The sequence below is a fragment of the Dreissena polymorpha genome, chromosome 1 (assembly GCF_020536995.1).
Source record: "Dreissena polymorpha isolate Duluth1 chromosome 1, UMN_Dpol_1.0, whole genome shotgun sequence".
NCBI lineage: Eukaryota > Metazoa > Mollusca > Bivalvia > Myida > Dreissenidae > Dreissena > Dreissena polymorpha.
The window spans coordinates 31,714,403-31,735,494 of NC_068355.1; the positions used below are offsets into that span (position 1 = coordinate 31,714,403).

The 21,092-nt window shown below is 33.5% G+C and overlaps 1 protein-coding gene across 1 annotated transcript in view; it reads left to right on the top strand.

Annotated features, from left to right (window-relative positions):
- Positions 1 to 21,092, top strand: part of LOC127875434 (uncharacterized) — a 666,243-nt gene that overhangs the window by 259,169 nt on the left and 385,982 nt on the right. The gene's annotated exons all lie outside the window — the stretch shown is intronic.

A 21,092-nucleotide genomic window follows, 5' to 3' on the forward strand; every position in this document is an offset into this window, starting at 1 on the left:
TTATAAAATAATCTACACCATTACATGTTTGCGTATTTTAATACAATAACCTTAAGGATGTTTCTTATAGGTTGTTTATATTTGTATCACAAAGAAGTTTTGCCTAATTGCTCCAGATGTATATTTTTGTTGTTAAAAACAATAAACCAAAAAGAAATGTAATGAAATACAGTGTAGGTAAATGACATGTATTAAATCACAAAAATAAGGTCTATGCCCTGATTTTTTTTACTTTTTAGCAATTAAGCAATATCAAAGGGAAGGTAAAACGCTGCCATTTGAAAAACTCAGATACGAACAGAAAATGAATGTAAAACCAAATAAATACATCACTTATATCAAAACTTATTTCTTGCCATGATTTAGTTGCAGAATACAGCGAACACATTGACCTGATTGTTGTATTATGCATCAAACGCATGTACATGATTGTATGATGCAGCAAACACATTCATCTAATTGCTGTTTGATGCAGCAAACACATTGACCTGATTGCTGTGTTATGCAAAGAACACATTGACCTGAGTGTTGTATTATGCAGCAAACACATTGACCTGATTGTATGATGCAGCAAACACATTTATCTGATTGCTGTGTAATGAAGCAAACACATTCATCTGATTGTTGTATTATGCAGCGAGCACATCGATCTCGTTGTTGCATTATGCAAATAACACATTGACCTAAGTGTTGTATTATGCAGTGAACACATTGACCTGATTGTATTATGCAGCAAACATTTTTATTTGATTGTTGCTTTATGCAGCAAACCCATTGATCTAATTGTTGTATTATGTAGCAAACACAATTCAGTGATTATTTTCCTTCTTTGGACACCCAGTCCGGCAAACAGACCCGTTCCCAATGACCTACGGACCCGTCTGCAAAATGAACCGGACCCGTCCCAATTTCCGAAAAATACAAATAAATCCCAATCAAAATTGAGTAAACAATCCCCGAAAACGCCAACTTGAGGTATTTTGAGACCGTTTTAACTTGCGGCAGATTTGACTTCTCAATCATTAATTGGAATAAACATTTAACGTTACATTCGTACATTAAATTCAGTACAGCCAACGCGGAACAAACATATTTCGCGATCCCAGCGCCAAGGCAAAATGAGTCAATGCAACGTCAGGCGTTGAAGCCGCGGCAGTATGCGGCGGCAAGTCGCATTTTGCCACGACTCTTCGCATCTGTCCGCCGAGACGTGCCGAGGCTAGCAGCGATCTGCGATATAACGCCGAGTTGATGCGCATCATGAAATAAAAATCTTTTTAAAATGATTAGTTAGTCAAAAAAAAATTAAAGAACAATTATACTTATATTTTAAATCATTATAAATTTAATGTATCTATTACTGCATACTTACTATTTTTCCCATCTCTACTCATAACCCGATAATTCCGCATATTACAGTTTTAAAGCAAATTCTGGAAATATTTACAATAAAAGTTCTAATAACTTTCAAGAAATACAAACATTCGCCATTTTTCTTAAGTGTCAAATAAATATTGGCATTTGTTTCTATTTAAATATGTGATGAAATAACGTTCAATTGGGCGGGTTTTTTTCCACTGAAAACGCGTAAATCGCCTAACGTGATGTTCTTGTTTTTATACAACACAAAATACACCCACACTTTGCATGTGACGTTTTACATGTCTGAATAATTTTTGCGCGCTTTTTATTGACACAAAGGAGACAAACGATAAAGCACTGTTTATTGATGCTAAAATTTAATTGTTAATGTCGCGTTAGCATTAAAATTCAGAAGCGTGTTTTGGATTACAAATTGAATAATGCTCATTTGAGAATTGAAACGTGAAAATAATAACTATGAAAGTAAGGTAAATCTAGATTTCGACACTACACAAATGTACATGTAGGTGTATATCTTTGCACTTGATCCGCCGCGAATGTATGCGGTGGATTTATTCCGCGAAAGTACGTGAGGTTAATACAGACTCGGCGTCATTGCGTGGTTTGATGCCGCGTGCCTCGGAGATACGCCGCGTGAACACATGATGCAGCCGCCGAGTACTAACATTCTGGCCGTGGCGTGACCGATGATTATGTTTGTTCCGCGTTGGCTGCACTGTACGTATATGTTATTGCAAAATATAAACCAGTCTGAATTTTCTTACGCTTCTGGCAATATTCACCATGAGTCACAATAGTAAGTATTACAGAAAGAAATTAAAACATACCGAAGTCAAAAGCAAATCGTTATGCGATGTTAGCTTTGTAAAAAGTTCATCAGTCTGCACAGACAAATGAGACAGACTCGGACAAGGCACACTTAGTGCTCCAATAAGGCTATGCAGCCTGGGATGTCTCAGGACTCTCATCAGCCCAGTAAGACACCATTCTTGATATATTTAAAGCAGATTAAAACAGAGAACTCTGTAACAATCTGTGTTCCGTTAGCATGTTGTTGTTTTTGGCAAGACTGTGAATAAAAGTTTGTTTCCTGTGTCATATTAAGATAAAACAAGAAATGTGTTTGTCAGAAACACTATGTCCCCTTCTGCGCCGCTTTGATTTAGTTTTATTGACATTTGACCTTGAAGGATGACCTTGACCTTGACCTTTTACCACTCAAAATGTGCAGCTCCATGAGATACACATGCATGCCAAATATGAAATTGCTATCTTTAATATAGCAAAAGTTATTGCAAAATGTTAAAGTTGGCGCAAACCAACAGACCAACCAACAGACAGGACAAAAACAATATGTCCCCCACTATAGTGGTGGGGGACATAAAAAGTTAAACAAAGTCATTAAAATACCATTCTTCAAAAGGTACCATTCAAAGCTTGATTTTTCCCAATTGGAAGATTTCGAGACTTGTTTTTTTTCACAATTTGGTGGTTTCATGACGTGAAAAATTCCCAATGGCAAGTTAATACCGGGCCCGTTCCCAATTTAAAAAATCACTGCAATTTGAACTAATAATTTAGTAAATAAGTTGTATTATGCTCAAACACATTTGCCTGATTGGTGTATTAATTTATGCAGCTAACACATTGACCTGATTGAGTTGTATTATGCAGCAAATGAACAGACCCGATTTTCAAAACCTCAATTTAAATAGGTTTATGTTAATTCATTATCTTCAAGGCTGTCCGTTAGTGCAGTGGTTGGTACATGCAATTCTCACTTCTGCAACCTGAGTTCATCCCCGTCCCCAGGAAATGTGAGTTTAGTAGGTGATCTCCATACCAGACACGTGGGTTTCCTCAGGACACTCCGGTTTGCACCCACAGCATAAGACCACACCAAAACTGAATAACTTTCAGTAAAACCTAAATACACATGTAGCTAGAAACTGAAGCTTTAATTTAAAATTAGTTTCCACTTTCGTGAGTCTAGTAATCAAATAGGTAGGAGTGCTGAGACACTCACTAAATGCAACCCGGAAGGACCTCATAAAGTTCAAAATACACACACATTATGCATGATTATGATCATTCACAACCCCACTTCAACTTACATAGATCACCTTTGAACAAAGCATTATCATCAGTTGGTTCTCAGTATTTAACATTCCTGCCAATCCTTCTTATGAGTAATATTAACTATTTGTGTCTATCTTTAATCTCACACACACACCAGGAATGTAAGCATGAAAGAACCACAATGGAAAACCATGACAATACAGCTACAGTCTATATTACATGAAAATATTCTAGTCTGATCGGGATATAGATTAATCAAACATTATGGCATATTCACATTATTCAGGAATTGGCTACACTATTTTACCATTGGAAATGGAAGTGAGATATACAAGTTATGACAGTCCAAGGGAGACAACTCAAAATTTAAAATTGTACCAAACATTTACCATTGGAAATGGAAGTGAGATATACCAGTAAAGCAAGTCCAAGGGAGACAACTCAAAATTAAAAATTGTTCCAAATTTCTGTTTGTCGAGGAATTATAAGTAAATTCACTTCATTGAATTTTTAAAGTTTTTCATGTCTTTATAAAACTGAAGTACATACTGCATATACTTTTAGACATGAACTAAAGACATGAACATGCCATAGAGATGCTTTAATAATAGAAGTTAATTAATGAAATTTATGAAAAAGACCTGATTTAAATTGTGCTTAATGGATACAAGTTGTACATAACAGGCTTGATAATGACTTGATAATTGCTTAGAACAACTTAAGATTGACTGCAATGAATAATTGTCTAAAATTACAATTTTAAACACAAATTGATAACATCTTACACATACACACAGTATCAAATCTGGATTTTTTCTTTATTGGGTTAGGACTGACACTTTTCCAGTTTTTTAAACTTCTTTCCTGGCGCTTCAATGAAGATGTCAACAATTTTACTTGAAATGACAGGCAACACACATTTGACACCAGACAAAAACTGACCAAAAAGCATTTGATCCTCACTTGAACACGCAATCTGTGATTTGGCTGCATGCCACTGAGGCTGTGGCTGTTATTGATATGAATGTAATCTTACCTGATACAACTTGGCTTGACAACTTGACAACTATCCGAGGCACAGTCACTTCCACTTAAACAGGAAGGAGATCAGTTCAGGTCCAGTGTATGGCTTGAATTTTATTTTTGCTGCTCACTAGACAACCACTTTCACTTCCAACTTAACAGGAGGGAGGTCAGAACAGGTCCAGTGATGGGCTTGAATTCCGTTTCTCCGTTACTAAATAACAATCACAACCACTGTCTCTTCAACTGGAGGGGGTCAGTATAGTGTCAAGTGTTTTGCTTGAGTAACATTTCTGCTGCTCACAATAAAACTGTTCCAACATCTGTCACTTCCACCTAGACAGGAGGAAGGTCTGTGAATGTCAAGCGTCTGGCTATATTATTCTTGCATAAAAAGCTTAAGCCTCTTGCTTGCCAAAGTGTCCTCTGTACATCAACTGTGTTTTCAAAACAGAAACATAATAAGCTTATTAATTATTACTCAAAAAGTTGAACACAACTCAGTGAATACATATTATATATGCCTTAATACCTGTTCAGCCATCAAACATCCTATCTGATTCTCAAGTTAAGTATGAACAAGAGATGTGTTTGTCAGAAACACAATGCCCCCTACTGCTCCGCATTGAAATAAAATTTCTATTTATAATTTGGCAGGTATAGAAATCATCTCCCTTTAAAGGTTATTACTTCCCTTGAATTTTGTCCAATCCACAGGGGGGGGGGAGGGGGGAAGGGAGGGTCTCACAGTCAATTATGACCATGTCAAACATCACTGACAACCAAGGCCTGTGGTTTAAAAGAGATCATAGCCAGAGTTGATAATGTATCTATGGGCATAAGTCCACAGGTATGTAATGAACATCAAAGAAATTATAATTATATCATTTAAAAAACAACTATGAAAAATCAATCATTTGGGTTATTAATAATCAAAATAATAAATCTGTACAGTAACTGTGAAAAGAACTTCAATTCTTGGTAAGGAAATATATAATATGAGATTTATAATTATATAAATTACTTCCCTTGAAAATAATTGTCTGTAACAAATCTGTATTTTAGTAGCAAATAATTAAAAGCCACTACCGTGACTGTAGATTCACCACTCAAAATGTGCAGCTCCATGAGATACACATGTATGCCAAATATATTAAGTGGCTATGTTCAATATTGAATAATTTTCTCCCTTTTTAAAGCTTATTACTACCCTTAAATCTGTATTTTTTACCGTAGACTGTAAAGGATGACCTTGACCTTGACCTTTTACCACAATGTGTTTGTCAGAAACACAATGCCGCCTACTGCGCCGCTTCGATTTATTTAACAAAAATATATACGTGGGCAGGTCAGATAACTATGTCCATTTAAAGCTTATTACTTCCCTTGACTTTGTTTTTTGGACTCTAGACCTTGAAGGATGATGTAAACCTTGAAATTTTACCACTCAAAATGTGCAGCTCCATGAGATACACATGCATGCCAAATATCAAGGTGCTATCTTCAATAGTTAAAAAGTTATGGCCAATGTTAAAGTTTTTTCGGACGGACGGACAGACTGACATACTGACGTGCTGACTGACGGCCAGTTCAACTGCTATATGCTGCCCTACCGGGGGCATAAAAATATCTTATTGAAATCAAGTCCCCAATATTGCTACATGATTTTGTTCCGGAGGGTGTGGGGAGTGTTTTTATCATAGCCAGCAATATATTTCAATGTTTTATTAAAGGTTTATTATATATAAGTATAAATCTGAAATCAAATAACATTTATCTCAATCACATATGTTGCTATGTCTGTAATACATGGATATCAAGGATAAAGGATATAGAAATAAAGACAGATGTAAAATTGCGAAGATTTAGAATGAAAAAAATTGAAGCTTAAGAAAAATACTTGTGTTTTGTGTGTCCTTGGATATTAAATAGCCATATAAATATTGCATTTATCAGTGGCGCTATTGCTTTTGAGGTAATTCACTTTGTTTATTTTCATGCTTGAATTTTGACGGAGCATAATTATGAAAAATTAGTGTACACAGAATGCTTCGCAACATAATCACCCTTTTCTTAAGCTATCCAATGTCACGCAGCACATCTGATTAAGTTTTATTAAAACATTATTATTATTTTTGAAAGAAGAAACATAAATACCATGCTGAATAAAAAGAAAGACAGTTGGCAAGAAAACAAATTTCGCTGAATAAAAATCAATAAATTGAGTTGTCAAACATTTACTAGATGCAATAACGTGCAATATTATTTGTACTTTAAAATCCCTTATCAATGGAATTGTAACATTTTAAGTCCAAACAATGCAACATTAAATGATAAACCTTCAATGAACTATTTAATCGTCGTAAAATCCATGTCAAACTTGTTTAATTACACACTGTTTGCCATGCAAGAGCATGTAAACTGTAAGAGCGAAAACAATTTTCATGGGCAACCTTATTCAGGTGTTATCACAACAAAGGAAGATGAATCTATTGCGATTGGCAATAACACTGCTGTTTTTACACTTGTGCAGTTTTCTGCTTCACTATGCACTTTTTGGGGGAATTTTTTGAAGCGACCAAACGAATGATAACATGTATGGAATATGAATACATTTGAATCATTTTAGTTGAAGTACGATTTTATAATGTTTTTTATTTTCTCATGTTTTTTTTTTTTTTCATTGTTCTATTCACAGTTAAACAAAATACACCAATTTAATTGAGTTGAAGTAATCGGGGAGATTATAGTTCTTAATATAAACAATTATCACCGTAATTAGCACGCCGATGGCTTTAGAGCATGTTTTGAAGGGACCTTACAAATGCCATAAAATGTATGGAATATGAATACATTTGGATTATTTTAGCTTTGTTGTGTTTGTTTTTGTTTTCATTGATCTTATATTGATCGTAAAACAAAATACATCAGTTAAATTAATGTGATGTCATCAGGAGATTCTGCTTTATAATCGCTAACAAAACAAAATATAAAAAAAACAGCTAAATATAACAAGAAATATCTTTACAATAGATATTCGGCGAAAATGCTTACTTTGAAATAAAATTTAAATATGTAAGTGTCTAATAAATTAAATTGGAAACAAACATTCATCTATTGTGTGCTTTGACAATTAGGAATATTTACCCCATGAAGTGTGTGTAATTATAGTCATACATTCAAATCACACTTTTATAGCCGTATCATGCAAAATGGGCCTAGGGCGTTTTGGCCAGGCTAGCTCAAGCCCATCCCGCGCACTTGCACAGTCTGGTCAGAGGCGAAGCTTTCCCATTTAAAATCACTCAAAGTTGTTATGGTCTCATTATGTATCTCCTGACCAGACTGCAAGATGCATAGGCTGGGTTGGCTATAGCTATGATGGGCACATATGGAATACGACCCAATTTTGCATGATGCGAGTCTTTAACGATCTAATTGGGCATTGTAAATGGCACATTTTAGCACATTTTAGCATAATGCTTTTCAATATAACATTGAATTCAAAAAAGCAAACTTAAAAAATAGGGTAGCCTATTCAGAAGTTCCAGAACGATTTCCAGAGGTGCTGACCAAGTACAACAAACATCTGTGGTTAGATAATTAAACGATTTCCCTATTATCTAGACACTATTTCAGTAGTGTTTTTAGATCATCTTGTCTATCAACACTGCGTTTATTGATAGTCAATTAAGTATTCTTCTGACAATTTAGTGACCAAGTAGAGACCCTGAAATTCTGCAAGATGGATTTTAACGCATAATTGTAATTGGGCAACAATTTGTATGTATATGTCAACATGCAGAGAGTAGTCCGAAATGCCTCAAACTGAACAGTGTAACATGCTTTACACTGTGCACAGAATGATGTGGCCAAAGTTCAAAATCTCAAGTAAAAAACAAGAATACAATTAAAAAAGAAAAAAAAGTAACCCACAACTGGGCTCGAATCACTGACCCCTGGAGACCCGGAGTAAAAGTCAACCGCTTTTGACCACTCGGCCATCCGTGCTCACACAATTAGGGATGTATTTTATACTTTATATAAGCAATCCACGTAGAATCACAAAATATAACGACAACAGAACTCTCCAAATTATTCAATCGTTTGGCGTTGCAACACTTTATAATTTTCAGGTGTTTAAATCATCAAACGATGCATATAATGGATATTTTAGAGCATGGTACATGTAAATGTTTAGTAGTACTGTTTCCACAATAAAACAAAAATTTGCGAATCTGAAACAACGGCCTTTTAAATTGTGTTAATTTACCAAAACATGAAAGACCCCGTTATACTTGCAATAATCTATATAATTTTAAGTACACAGTTTTAACATGTTACTTTTTAATGTTATGAATTTAATACAGTAAATGATTTTTTTTAATAAACTTCCTGGAAAACATATACAAATGTAAATATATACACTTAAGTGTTTTTGTTATGTTTTCGATGTATTAAACTGAGTTTATTTTGTATTTACCTTAAATTAATGTGTACTTTTCAATATCTTGCAACAGGTTTTGTTTCCATCTTTGAAAAGACCTATTTTTCCCCTTTTACAGAGATTTTCCCCTAAACAATGATATCTAAAAAAAAGAAAAACAATATTTTTTTTTTTTTTGGGGAACTTTTAATTATATAAGTTAACTTGATCCAGTGTAGAAAATAGAAAACTATTGCATAATTAAATTATCAGTTGCCTTGAATTTCTTTTAAAAACAGTAAAATATGTTGAATTGAGTATTTAAGACTTTCCTTATTTTCCCCAAAATCAAGCATTTCGCGCGATTTTTCCCTCAACAAAGGCCAGGCCCTTTCCCCCAAATCAGAAAAAAAACTGTTGCAACATGATATCACATTCAAGTTCCATGTTTTTTTTTTTTACTTAAGTTAACCCTTTATTGTGACAAGCACAATAAAGTAGAATACGCGTATGGATCTTATTATACAAAGATCTGCTAATATAATAGTCAATTCATGTTTGTCTTTTCAAATGATAATCTGATCTGAACTACTTTATACAAGACTGAACTCCAATTTGCTAACATTCATTTCCGTGACCAGGGTTTTTTTTTACTAAGAAAGTGACGCCGATATTCGGCGTCTTACCCTACCAGAATTTTTCCCCTAAAACTACCATTTCCCCTCCAAAAATATAATTTTTCACCAAAATATAATATTTTACCCTCAAAGAAATGTTTTTTTTCTTTTGGGAAGTCGACACTTATCCAATTTGTACCATGTACAACGATCTTGCTCTCTCTCTCTCTCTCGACGAACACTCAAATCTGGGAATCCCAGTGATTCTATATATAACTCTTAAATTACGTCATGGAAACCGGGCAACTAATCGTATTAATCATGTGACTATTTTACTGGATTCCGGTCTTGCGCGAGAAGGGTGTTTCGTCAATTAATTACCGAAAACCAGTCGAATTTTCATCCGGGTTATGTGAAAGCCAAGATATAAAACGTTAAAACAGAAAAAAGTCTCACAATTGGCGTTCATACACGAACAAAATAAAATGTTCGGACTCGGAAAATATTAATTGCGTTGATGCATTTTTTAAGAATGAATGATCAAAAACCGTTGAAACCCAGCAGGATTCGAAGGTACATGTAATCAACATCAAATAATACTGTCGGATTATTGTGAAAGTGTAAGTAGACAATCGGCAGCTGCCGCACCTTTCCCTTCCAATACTGTAGCAGATCTAGATCGTCAACTCATTCATCATGAAATTGAAATTACAATATTGACATCGTTCCCCGGCCCCAGTTGAAAACATTTCCCATTATTAGATCTACCCCTGCAACTTTACTTAGGACTTTGACTTTAATATCATACTTGTTCATGTGATTAAGAACAAAAAGGTCAGAGACATGCCTCTTTTTCTAAAAAAAAACCTGAAGTCTGTAGGTCGGTTATAGACATTGAAATGAACAGTTTTTATTTTTTCCCCAAAATGTCTCTTTCGCGCTCGATTTTCCCCTTTTACCCAGCTTCCAGCGTCTTCCCCTTTTTCTAAAAAAAAACCCTGGTGACATACTTTAATGTGTAAATTTCCAATAAATATGTGATGTTTGTAAATAAAAATTATTCACATTTATCAATTGACATACGCATTACTTTTATCCTGAATAACTATATGATGTCCATCATTAAATTTGATTGTTTTTGTCATTTTCATGATAATGACATACGCGACAGATGAGCAAAACAACGCACAATAATTAGTCTGTTGTTTTTTAGCGACAACTTGACATGTTCAGTCTGTCAAGCTACGGAATTGACCAGTCGCCAAATTAGCGATCGCTCCGCCCACATTGTCACGTGGTCTAGTGATTAGTGCTGCAAAAATACGCCAAAAACCGTATTGCAATATATTGTCAGTTCAAAAACCAGTATTGCAATATATCGCAATATATTGCTAACTTGTATCAAAATTATAACTTGCCAATTACCCGATAATCCCATAAATTCCAATTTTAAAGCAAATTCTGGTAAATATTTACTATAAATGTGCTCAAGAATAATAAGAAACACAAACATTCGCAAATTTTCTTAAGTATCAAATACATTTTTGCAATTGTTACTATTTAAAGATGTGATGAAATAACGTCCAACCGGGGCGTTTTTTCCACTGAACACGCGTAATTCAGCTGATGTGATGATCCCGTTTTTATACAACACAAAATACACCCATACTTTCCATGAGACGTTCTACATGTCTTTATAATTTTCGCACGCTTTTTATTGAGACAAAGGATAAAGCACTTTTTATTTGACGCTATAATTTTCAAATTTAGAAGCGTGTTTCCGAAATTCGGATTACAAATAATGCTCAAATCAGAATCAAACGAAACATTTACAGCTGTGCGCAATTAATTCAACGATAATCTGTTCAAAAGCATCGAATGAATGCTCCCATGTAACAACGCTACTCCGTATAATACACTTTTTAGAATGCTATTTTTATGTAAAAAATAATTTACACTGCTTTGTTTTGTTTACCTTTTTATCATTACTTCGGATGGCTTTTCTGGACGAAATGTGAATGAATTTTTGTAAAATTTTCGTACTGGTATGTGAAAATCATATCGCAATACAATATGCGGATTGCGTATTGCGATATATACCGATATACCGGTACATTGTTGCAGCCCTACTAGTGATTAGAAAACTCCAACAAACAGATCGCAATTATAGCGGATTACGTGAGGGAAATTCTATATTTGTAATGATGTATTATGCTCTTTTCTATAATATAAATTATTAAAGCTGCATACTAAACTAAACTGCTTTGTAAAACGTTAATACAATCATAAATACTTTAGAGAGAAATGGCGTAATCAAAATAAATGAGTTAACGGCAGACTGACTATCAGAAACGTTTCTTGTACATATTATATAGGGAGTTGATGAAAAATTCGTTGTAAAAATGAGCATTTATTTCATATTGATTTTGAACTTGTATTCAACCATCTGACAGTGAACCCGGTGGCTATTCATATATAATTTTGAAAATATTTTTATTAAATGCAAATGACATATCCATATCAGGTTGGGTTTTTTGTTTATTAAAAATGTATAGATCTTTGTTTTATTGTGTTATTTTTAAAAAGACACCGAATTTTTTATTTAGATATAAATTAAATTTTGATTGTAACCATAATTTAATACAGACCTAATTTCGTGGTTTCATTCACAGATAGTCTAATATGCATTTTATTTCATTTATGTTTAATGCGAACCAGTTACATTTCACTATAAAAAAATGAAACGTTGGTATTATGGTGCTGTTCACGAACATTCGAATTGAATACATTTAGCATATTATGTATTTTATAACAAGATGGCCCTTATATGTTAATTACAATTTTCACATTTCTCCCCGTATCAATATATGTTGTAATAGAAATGTTGTTGTTGTATTATAAGCCGTACATTTTACACTTGAAGTCGCTTAAAGCTGGCTAAGCCGCGTTGAAATCACATTTTTGTTGTTTTAACGTTAGTTAAAACAATATTTAAGTTAACAATTTATAATGATTTCCCTTGTTTATGATCCACAGAAAATAAATATATAATTGGAAATCATTTAAGTAATTAAATAGTTTTCTTTTCTTGTGTACAGTACCTAACAATGCCTTAATGTTCCTTCATTCTGAGATCCACGCAACATACTGTTATTTATTAATCATCGACAATTACGCTGAGATTAATAAGCACGTGTGGCAATCATTATGTTGCCCAAACTGCTTAATAATATTGTGCATCAAACGGTATAAAACATTTTATAGAACACACACCTGGTGTGGTTAAACTATTTAGTGTGTTTGTTTTCTCATTACTCGTTCATATGTTCAAGAAATAAAGATAAAATAATAACCTTTTATAAAGTATGTATAGCACCTACAATTTTGAATAATGATCGAACAGTAATGATCATGCATGTGATATAAAATCTGTGTAAACTCTTAAAAATTACGTCCATTCCATATGTACAACACGCTTTGTTTGTCGGACAAAATGGCGGCCAGATAAGCGTTGCTGAGGGGTGTGTGAAAAATTGATATCTGATTGGCTGATCGAAAAATGTGGGCGGAGCGATCGATAATTTGGCGACTGGTCAATTCAAAATAAACGTATAACCATATTATTGAGTTTATTGGAAAAGCATGGCATTTTGGGGGCAAATTGTGGTCAGACTTCCGGGAACAAAAAATACTTTTTGCCGTTGACAGGATGCAAGAAGCTGCAATTTTCAACAAAACAATGATCAATTACTGCTTTATATAGACTAATCAAACTAAACCTGCATTACAGAAACCACGTGCTGTTTTGGCAATTAAGAGCACGGCATCAATGAACTTTAAAACCTGCTAAGGGAAGTGTTATAGACCAGTTGAATGTTATTGTTTACATTCGGGATTTTCCGCGCATGCGCACTGACTGGTTGGCAAAAACACTGGGTACAGTAACGTAACACATGCATATATGTCTTTTGTTTAGTCAATAAAACGATACAAAAATCCGAAATAAACATTAAAACTCTTAAATAATAGTGCAAACATATAATATTTAGTACCAATACATGTATTTTCATAAATATAATTTCCTCTGTATTAAAATACGAATTAGTTATTAACATCAGAGTAAACGTGGTCGGAAGACTAAAAACTGGCAATCCCACAAAACAAAACAATAAATATTCTTTCGTATTCTTTGTTATTTTATTTTTCATTGAATAAATTATCGTTTCGTTTCCATCGAATGACAATATCATATTAAAGTTTAGCATACATTTGAAAAACAAAAACTGCATATTATGCAAATTGAACTGTCTTTGCGTGCACTCTCTTTACTGGTGATAAGGAGTGATAACAATCTAGCATTTTATGATAAATAAATTTATATATATTAATTTCTTTTACCAGGGGTCTCGCTAGTGGGCGAAGTGGGCGGTTTGCTCGCCAAGGGAATATTTATGTCGCTAATTAATTTCATGAAGGCGACATAACTTCTCCACCTTTTAATTATTTGTTTGTGCCACACATTGACCATTAAAATCAACTTGATGTGGAGAATTGGAAACAGGAGAATTCTCAGCCAGAAGTTGCCCCATTTACAGGTCATGCAAAGTTGAACATTCAAATGCACAGGCGGGAGCTATTAGAGTTCTTAAAATTGTTCATAGTCATAGGTGAAGCCTTGATTAATTGCCTTGTGCTGGCTACCAGTAACTATACTTCAGCAAAGTTAAATGGCCCATTAAAACAATACAAAGGAATGATCAAATGGGAAGAGTTATCTAGCACTGGCAATAAATATAGGGCTCATTCATAGGTAAGATTTGGAATCTGTGCTGTAAAATGAGATTTTTAATGAATTTTTATTTTAAAAAAATTGTAGCACAATATAACATACTTATAAAATGAAGACCTATGACGCAACTGTACAGAAGTGACATTTCCTGAAACTTTCAGCTAAGCTTGACCCCTGGATGCAAAAGTACTACCATTTCTCCCTGAAAAGTTGCCACTTCTCCCTATTTTGGTCTTTGGGAGAAGTGACTTCTCCCTAAATTTTGAACCTAGCTAGACCCCTGTTTTACGCAAGTATTCTTTACCCTTTTGTTGTTTGCTTGTTTTCGTGATGTCGTTTCGTACACTACAAAAACGTACAATCTTAACACGTAATAGCTGAGTTTACATTTGCCGGTACTCGATCGTTAAATACATTGTGTAGCAGTGAAATTGCACAATATTTTTAATTTATTGTTATTAAACACTGTATTATTATGTTTAAACGGGCTAATATAGTACACTAGTTCCTGTTAATCCATTTCGGACAAATATCTTCATTTTTTTTAAATATGTTAAAATATTTTATTTAAGCAACTGTTTCGTATTTTGGCTTTACAATTTTGCTTAGATGATCGCTCAATATGCCAAGAGATGACATGGAGGTATCATAAATTGTGTTTAATGACCAGACACTCGTATGCCACATGTGGTTTATGCAGGGACCCAAAAATAAGTCCCTGGATTTATGACACCATGTGTTCTTTGTAATTGTTTGGACAGTATCCGATCATAACGAGATAATCGGTTTATGATGAACAAAGGTGCAATATAACACCGGGTTAAAAACGCTAAAACAAAGAGTGTCAAAATTGGTGTGAATAATTAAATTAAAAACAATTACATTTATCAAGAGAATTTATTTAATGTGTAACAAGGTAGGTTTTTACAGACATAAATGTTCAAACCAGTTACTTTATGTTGCGTACATAAAGTCGATCTATTTGCTGTTTGTTTACATCCTTATTTGTGTTCGCTCATTCAATTTGATTTATTCTGAAATAATTTCAATATATGAGAATTTTTATCTAAAAAATGGTCGCGAAGATGTGTCAAGTAGAGATTGTTATGGTAACCACATACCGAGCTCGTAAATTGTGTTCCACTCCCGAGTTCATTTATAGTTAAAACAAATAATAACAACAATATAATCGTGCCAAAAATGCATTTCCTTGCATGCTTATGTTTTATTCAGACATAATTAGCTAAATTATATTTGATATTGTGCGTGATTATCAATAAAAACGATGATTTTTCAACCATCTCTATACGCGCTTATATGAAATCAACCTCTTTTTGCCAACCAGTGGGCGGAGTCTAATACGGGCAAAAGCCCGCGAAGCGTGCGTTGACCGTTTATTTGTATCACTTTTCTGAAATACAAAGAGACATTACCTTATAGGATACAAGTCAAATAATTTCTGCCGTCACCTATTTTCGCGATGGAAAATCATACAGCGCTGGAGCACATAGACACTTCGACAAATGCTATATGACACGTAGATGCATTCCTCATGAAATAATACGGCATGGCAGTAATTATTAAGTAGCGAATCGTACTTTATGTTGTTGTATTATGATTTTTTACCATCAAAATACGTCTGTTTGCCTCTCTGTGTGACACTTCCTGTTTCTCATAATGCATTGCAAATTCAAAATTGCTCTAGATGTTGTTAACAAAATCTTAAAAAAGATAACCCGTCTAAATTATTTGCGTACTTCCGGTTTACAATACCGAATAAGATTAGTTTCGAATCAACTTCTTCAATGAACCCAATAATCTATAGTTAAAATTATCCCTTTACATAAATAAACAATTGTTTAAAAGTATTATTTGTTCACAACATGAACGGCCGCGTTTCTTTCGACGACAACTATACATGTCTGTGTGACGTCACTGCTTTCGTCAATACGTCATTAAGAAGTAAAAATTGAAACGGACATACTCTGGTGGATGTTTACATTGTTAAAATGTAATAAATTAATGGAATGCACTCGATTGGTAAGTCATTATTCAATTAAAATATTGCGTTTGGTTACATAAAACATCAATCTATATAATATTGCTAAAGATTACCTTTGATAACATGGGAACTGTTTTCTTTGACAGGGATCTATACAAACAAACCTTTTTTATAACATGGGAACTGTTTTCGGCACATACAAAATTTCGCCGATTTTAAATTTAAGGTCATTATTATTCAGTCAAACTAATGGAACATAAAAGTTATCATTTTATTAAGTTTTGGAGTTATTTCTTGAGTATATTCTACGTGATTATTCTATAGACCCTTTCTTTTGTGATGTATTAAGTTACGTTGTGATTGTAAACAATATTGCATCTCCGACTCATACTCGATCATTTTCGTACCAAACTGTTTCAAACTGTAAAAAATCGAACTGTGCTTACAAACACATTGGAAATAGACTAATTCATATGTACACTTTATGGATTCTTTTTGATTTTCTTTTAGAAGCTGCTCTGTCAAATGCTGGACTTCACATTCCATGCAGCATTCTGCTGAGCAAAACTGACTGCGTGCTTTGTACTCAACAACGAAGCAATTCTGGACCTATAAAGCTTGACCGGGACTGAAACATTAGCAATTGTGACTCTGTACTGTTCAACGTTAGTGGACTGTAAAGAAACTGCAATTATTGTGAAGAGACTATGTATGTGTGTAAGCAAAAAGAATATACAGCATAACAAATATCAGGTGTGAAAACAATGTGAAAGAATAGTGAAATTAACAATTTGCAATCAGGCATGTCAAATGAATTGTTGATATTACAAATGATAGTTCCCAGGCAGCTCTAGACGTTTTTTTCTGTATTTCTATTACTAGTATTAATTCATAAAATGTATGCCACAATTAAAAAGCACACTCTGTTTAGAGACCATTGTGTTGTCTCATTGTGTGATGATGACTTTGAGTAATACATTGTAAATTAAACAATATCTACTAAGTTGTTTTTAAGTATCAGATTTCATGTTTATTATATAAATGAATGTTAATTTTTGCTTAAATATAAATGTGCATAATGCAGTGCCAGTAGCACACTTTGCAATATTTTTATTACAAAAGAGTGTGTTGTACACTTGAACTTATACCTATAATTAATAATTCTTGCCTACAAATTCATTTGACACACCTGAGACCATGTTGTGTATTACCATTATTATTTTGCACATTATGCTGACACTTTGAAAAAATTGCAAATAAGCGAAAAGCAGAAGTTTAGTCTTGTCAACTGTCTCTGATTAATTTTTTGAAGACCATATAAGAAGCAAAGTGTAAGATACGGTATTCATTTTATTTGATGACTGCTTGTTATTATTTCTTCATAGAAGGCGTACTGGATGAGTGGAGTATTTTTTTTGGTTCTACATCTTTCATGAAGTCAACTCATTAACATTTAGTGCCATGACTGAGCGTGTTTTTTTTAACTAACAAACGCGTGGTAGGAACTTACCGAATATATGCAAACTCATAACAGTGTTTATAATACTACATGTGTTGAGTGCACACAAACAAGGGCGAGAAGATAAGGGTATAAATGAACATACTGAATGTGTTATTTTGTTTATGAGCTTGAACATACAAAAACTTGACTTTAATCAATTGGGATGTACATGCAGTTTAATAATCGGGTTGTTATTTTATAATCATATTCATGTGGAAACTGCCTCATTCACATGCAATACGCAGCTGCTGTCTATATGTTTAATGCCACATTCCATAATGACTGAATATCTTTACTTTCAAAACATAAAAATGAATTAAATGAAATAAAAATAAACGAAATAATGTAATTAAATTCAGGTGAAAAATATTTGATTATATTTTATTTAAATATGGTTTGGTAAATTATTTACTGGTAAAACAATTCTTGTTGAAAACAGTAAATTCGTGATAATAAGTATGTTGTTGTTTATTTTTTGTCTCACACATAAAGTGACAGGTACACTCATATATTTAGCGTTAAGCTTATGATGTGGGTCTTCATCATAAACCTAAGTTTTTGCTACTAGTATTTTCTCCTTTAGCACCAACCTAGTAATGTTCAATCTGTGTATGCCATAAGCGATAGTTTTTACCAACTGTTATTTCCTGAGGATTCAGAAAAATACAATAAGTTTACCACATTTCATGGCATAAGCTCTAACAGTGTGGAAGATATGCAAAGAGTATTGTGTCCAAAGCCAAAGGTGATATTTCTGGTCTTTGTAATTTTGCGCATTGAATGAGGTCTATGCACTTCTTTCAAGAAAGATGCAAACATTCCCGCAAGCATTGTTGAATTTATATGTTTATTAACATTAATTAAGTACAAAAAGTTTTTCATTTACATATGCAGGGGATACATTTACGATGTCGATGATTTAGACATAGGACCAAAATAATGAAGTACGGCACCTTTCTTTTTTAGGCTTAAGTTAAATAAAATTGTTTTAGAACTAATCTTGCCCTAAAACATAAATGGCATCCCTGCATATGGAAAACATCAATAAAACACAGTTTCGCGAGATTTTTTTTTTTTAATTCTTACATTGTTTTGAAAAATGAAACAAAAAATGAAATACATGTTTAAGAGTTTGAAAACAGTACAAGGGGTTACTATACAAAAAGCATAGCTTCATAAACTAGTTAAAGATTTAAACAAATGATATTTTATTGCTTTGCATAATTACATATTGTTTTGTTAGGAAATTGAATGTTTTGTTGCATGATAATGTGCAGACATATATTAACCGTGTTATCTTTACCAACCATCAAATAAGCTTTTGCCCGTAAATTTGGTAGCACCTATTATCATATTAGTTTTATCAATAAGAAAAGTAAGAGAATGTTACCTTTTCATCTGGAAACTGTTTATTTGCGTGTTAGATTGGTAGACGATTTCCCGCGGAAGGTTATAAATTGACCTCCTTTTGAAGAACGTTGCTTACATCTTTAACAAGTAATAATATTTAAGTCGAGACGGCAAGTTGAGTCGGTCTCAACTGAAATGAGATTTGAAGGGATCTTTTCACATATTTTTGCATGTATTAAAGTTCATCATTAAATGCTTTATATTGATCAATTTAAACATTGGATCTAAAAAGCTGCAATAAAAAAAAAACAAGAATAAAATTTAAAAAAGAAAAAGAAAAAAGTAACCCTCAACAAGGCTCGAACCACTGACACCAGGCTTAGACCACTCAACCATCCGTGCTCATAAAATGAATGATGTATTGTATACTTCATATAGCAATCCTCGTAGTGTCATACAATATAACGACAACAACAGAACTATCCAAATGAGTAAATCGTTTCGCGTTGCAACGCTTTATTATTTTCAGGTTTGTAAATCGTCAAAAGATGCAAATGTTGGATTTTTAGAGCCTGTTAAATGTTCAGTATTACCGTTTCCTCACAAATATCATAACTACAACGAACATTTGCGTATCTGAAACCATTTTTTTTGTATTTGTCACATTACCAAAACGTGAAAAGGCCCCTTTAATATTATAATACATGTATAGGTATGTTTAATTAAATGGTGACTGCAAAATTGCGAACCGTCTGTTCTTTTTTTCTGGGTAGGTTTTATTACGCCACATTTGTCGTGTATTTACATCGTCGATACTCACGTTCGGTGATACCTGCTATTCATCTTGAAATCGGTGTATGTTGAATTTTGCCTCGCTCTGGAAAAACTGGTCTTGATTCAAGTGCGTAAAGCGACGTCCCAGATTAGCCTGTGCAGTCGGTCTGTGACTAGCCTGTGCGGGATTATCTAGAACGAAACTTTACGCACATGCATTAAGCCCCGTTTACCCACATCGCGGCGCAATTCTAGTGGCCGTGTTCAAAAAAGTTGGGGACGTGCGGAATACGCAACATACCGATTTAATGCAACGGCATTATGAGGTAAGTCTACAAAGGATATAGCAAACATCTATACAAAATCCAGATATATTTTCCGATTTCATATGCGGTTTGTTGGCAATTTGTTCGGTTAACATTTTCTTTTTCAAAATTTATGTTTTGTGTGTTTACGATCTGATGCTTTATGTAATCGGATTCTAAGTACACACAAAAATAAAACATACAAAACTGGGACAACTGGACATAATGCACGTGCTTCCAGTATCGTCCTGTGTTAGTACGAGCAGGCTTCCGTTTAATGGAATTTTTCGTTTAAATGAAGTCTCTTTTGAGCAAAAATCCAATATAGGTGGAAAATCAGAACGGGGCTCAAATATACCCTAATTGACTCTGTCTGATTAAATACATAACGGCTAATATGAGGTGCAATTTAATATTTAGCCCACAACAAAACGACACTTATGATGAATAATTTCCTAAAATAACGTACACGTGAGATATTGTTTTAATTCGTATTGAATTCCTGAAATAACATCATCATTAAGGTTGATTTGAAATGATTAAATATTTTCAAAAAATGTAACGTGCGTGTTTTGTGTAAATGTAATTTAAATGAGTTGTTAGAATAATAATTATTATTATTTTACATTGCTTAAAATTACGTTGTTATACTTTGAATTTATTTGTGTTTAGTCAATCGTCTACCTCTACGTCTACGTCTACGCATTCGTCATCGTATGTATGAGAATAAATTGGTAGAAAGACGCATGTCTCCATGATGATTTGTTCCCAATGAACTGAATTACTTACAGTAATGTAGTCCTACTACGCTTTTTATAAAACAATAGACGGCCTACCGAAGAT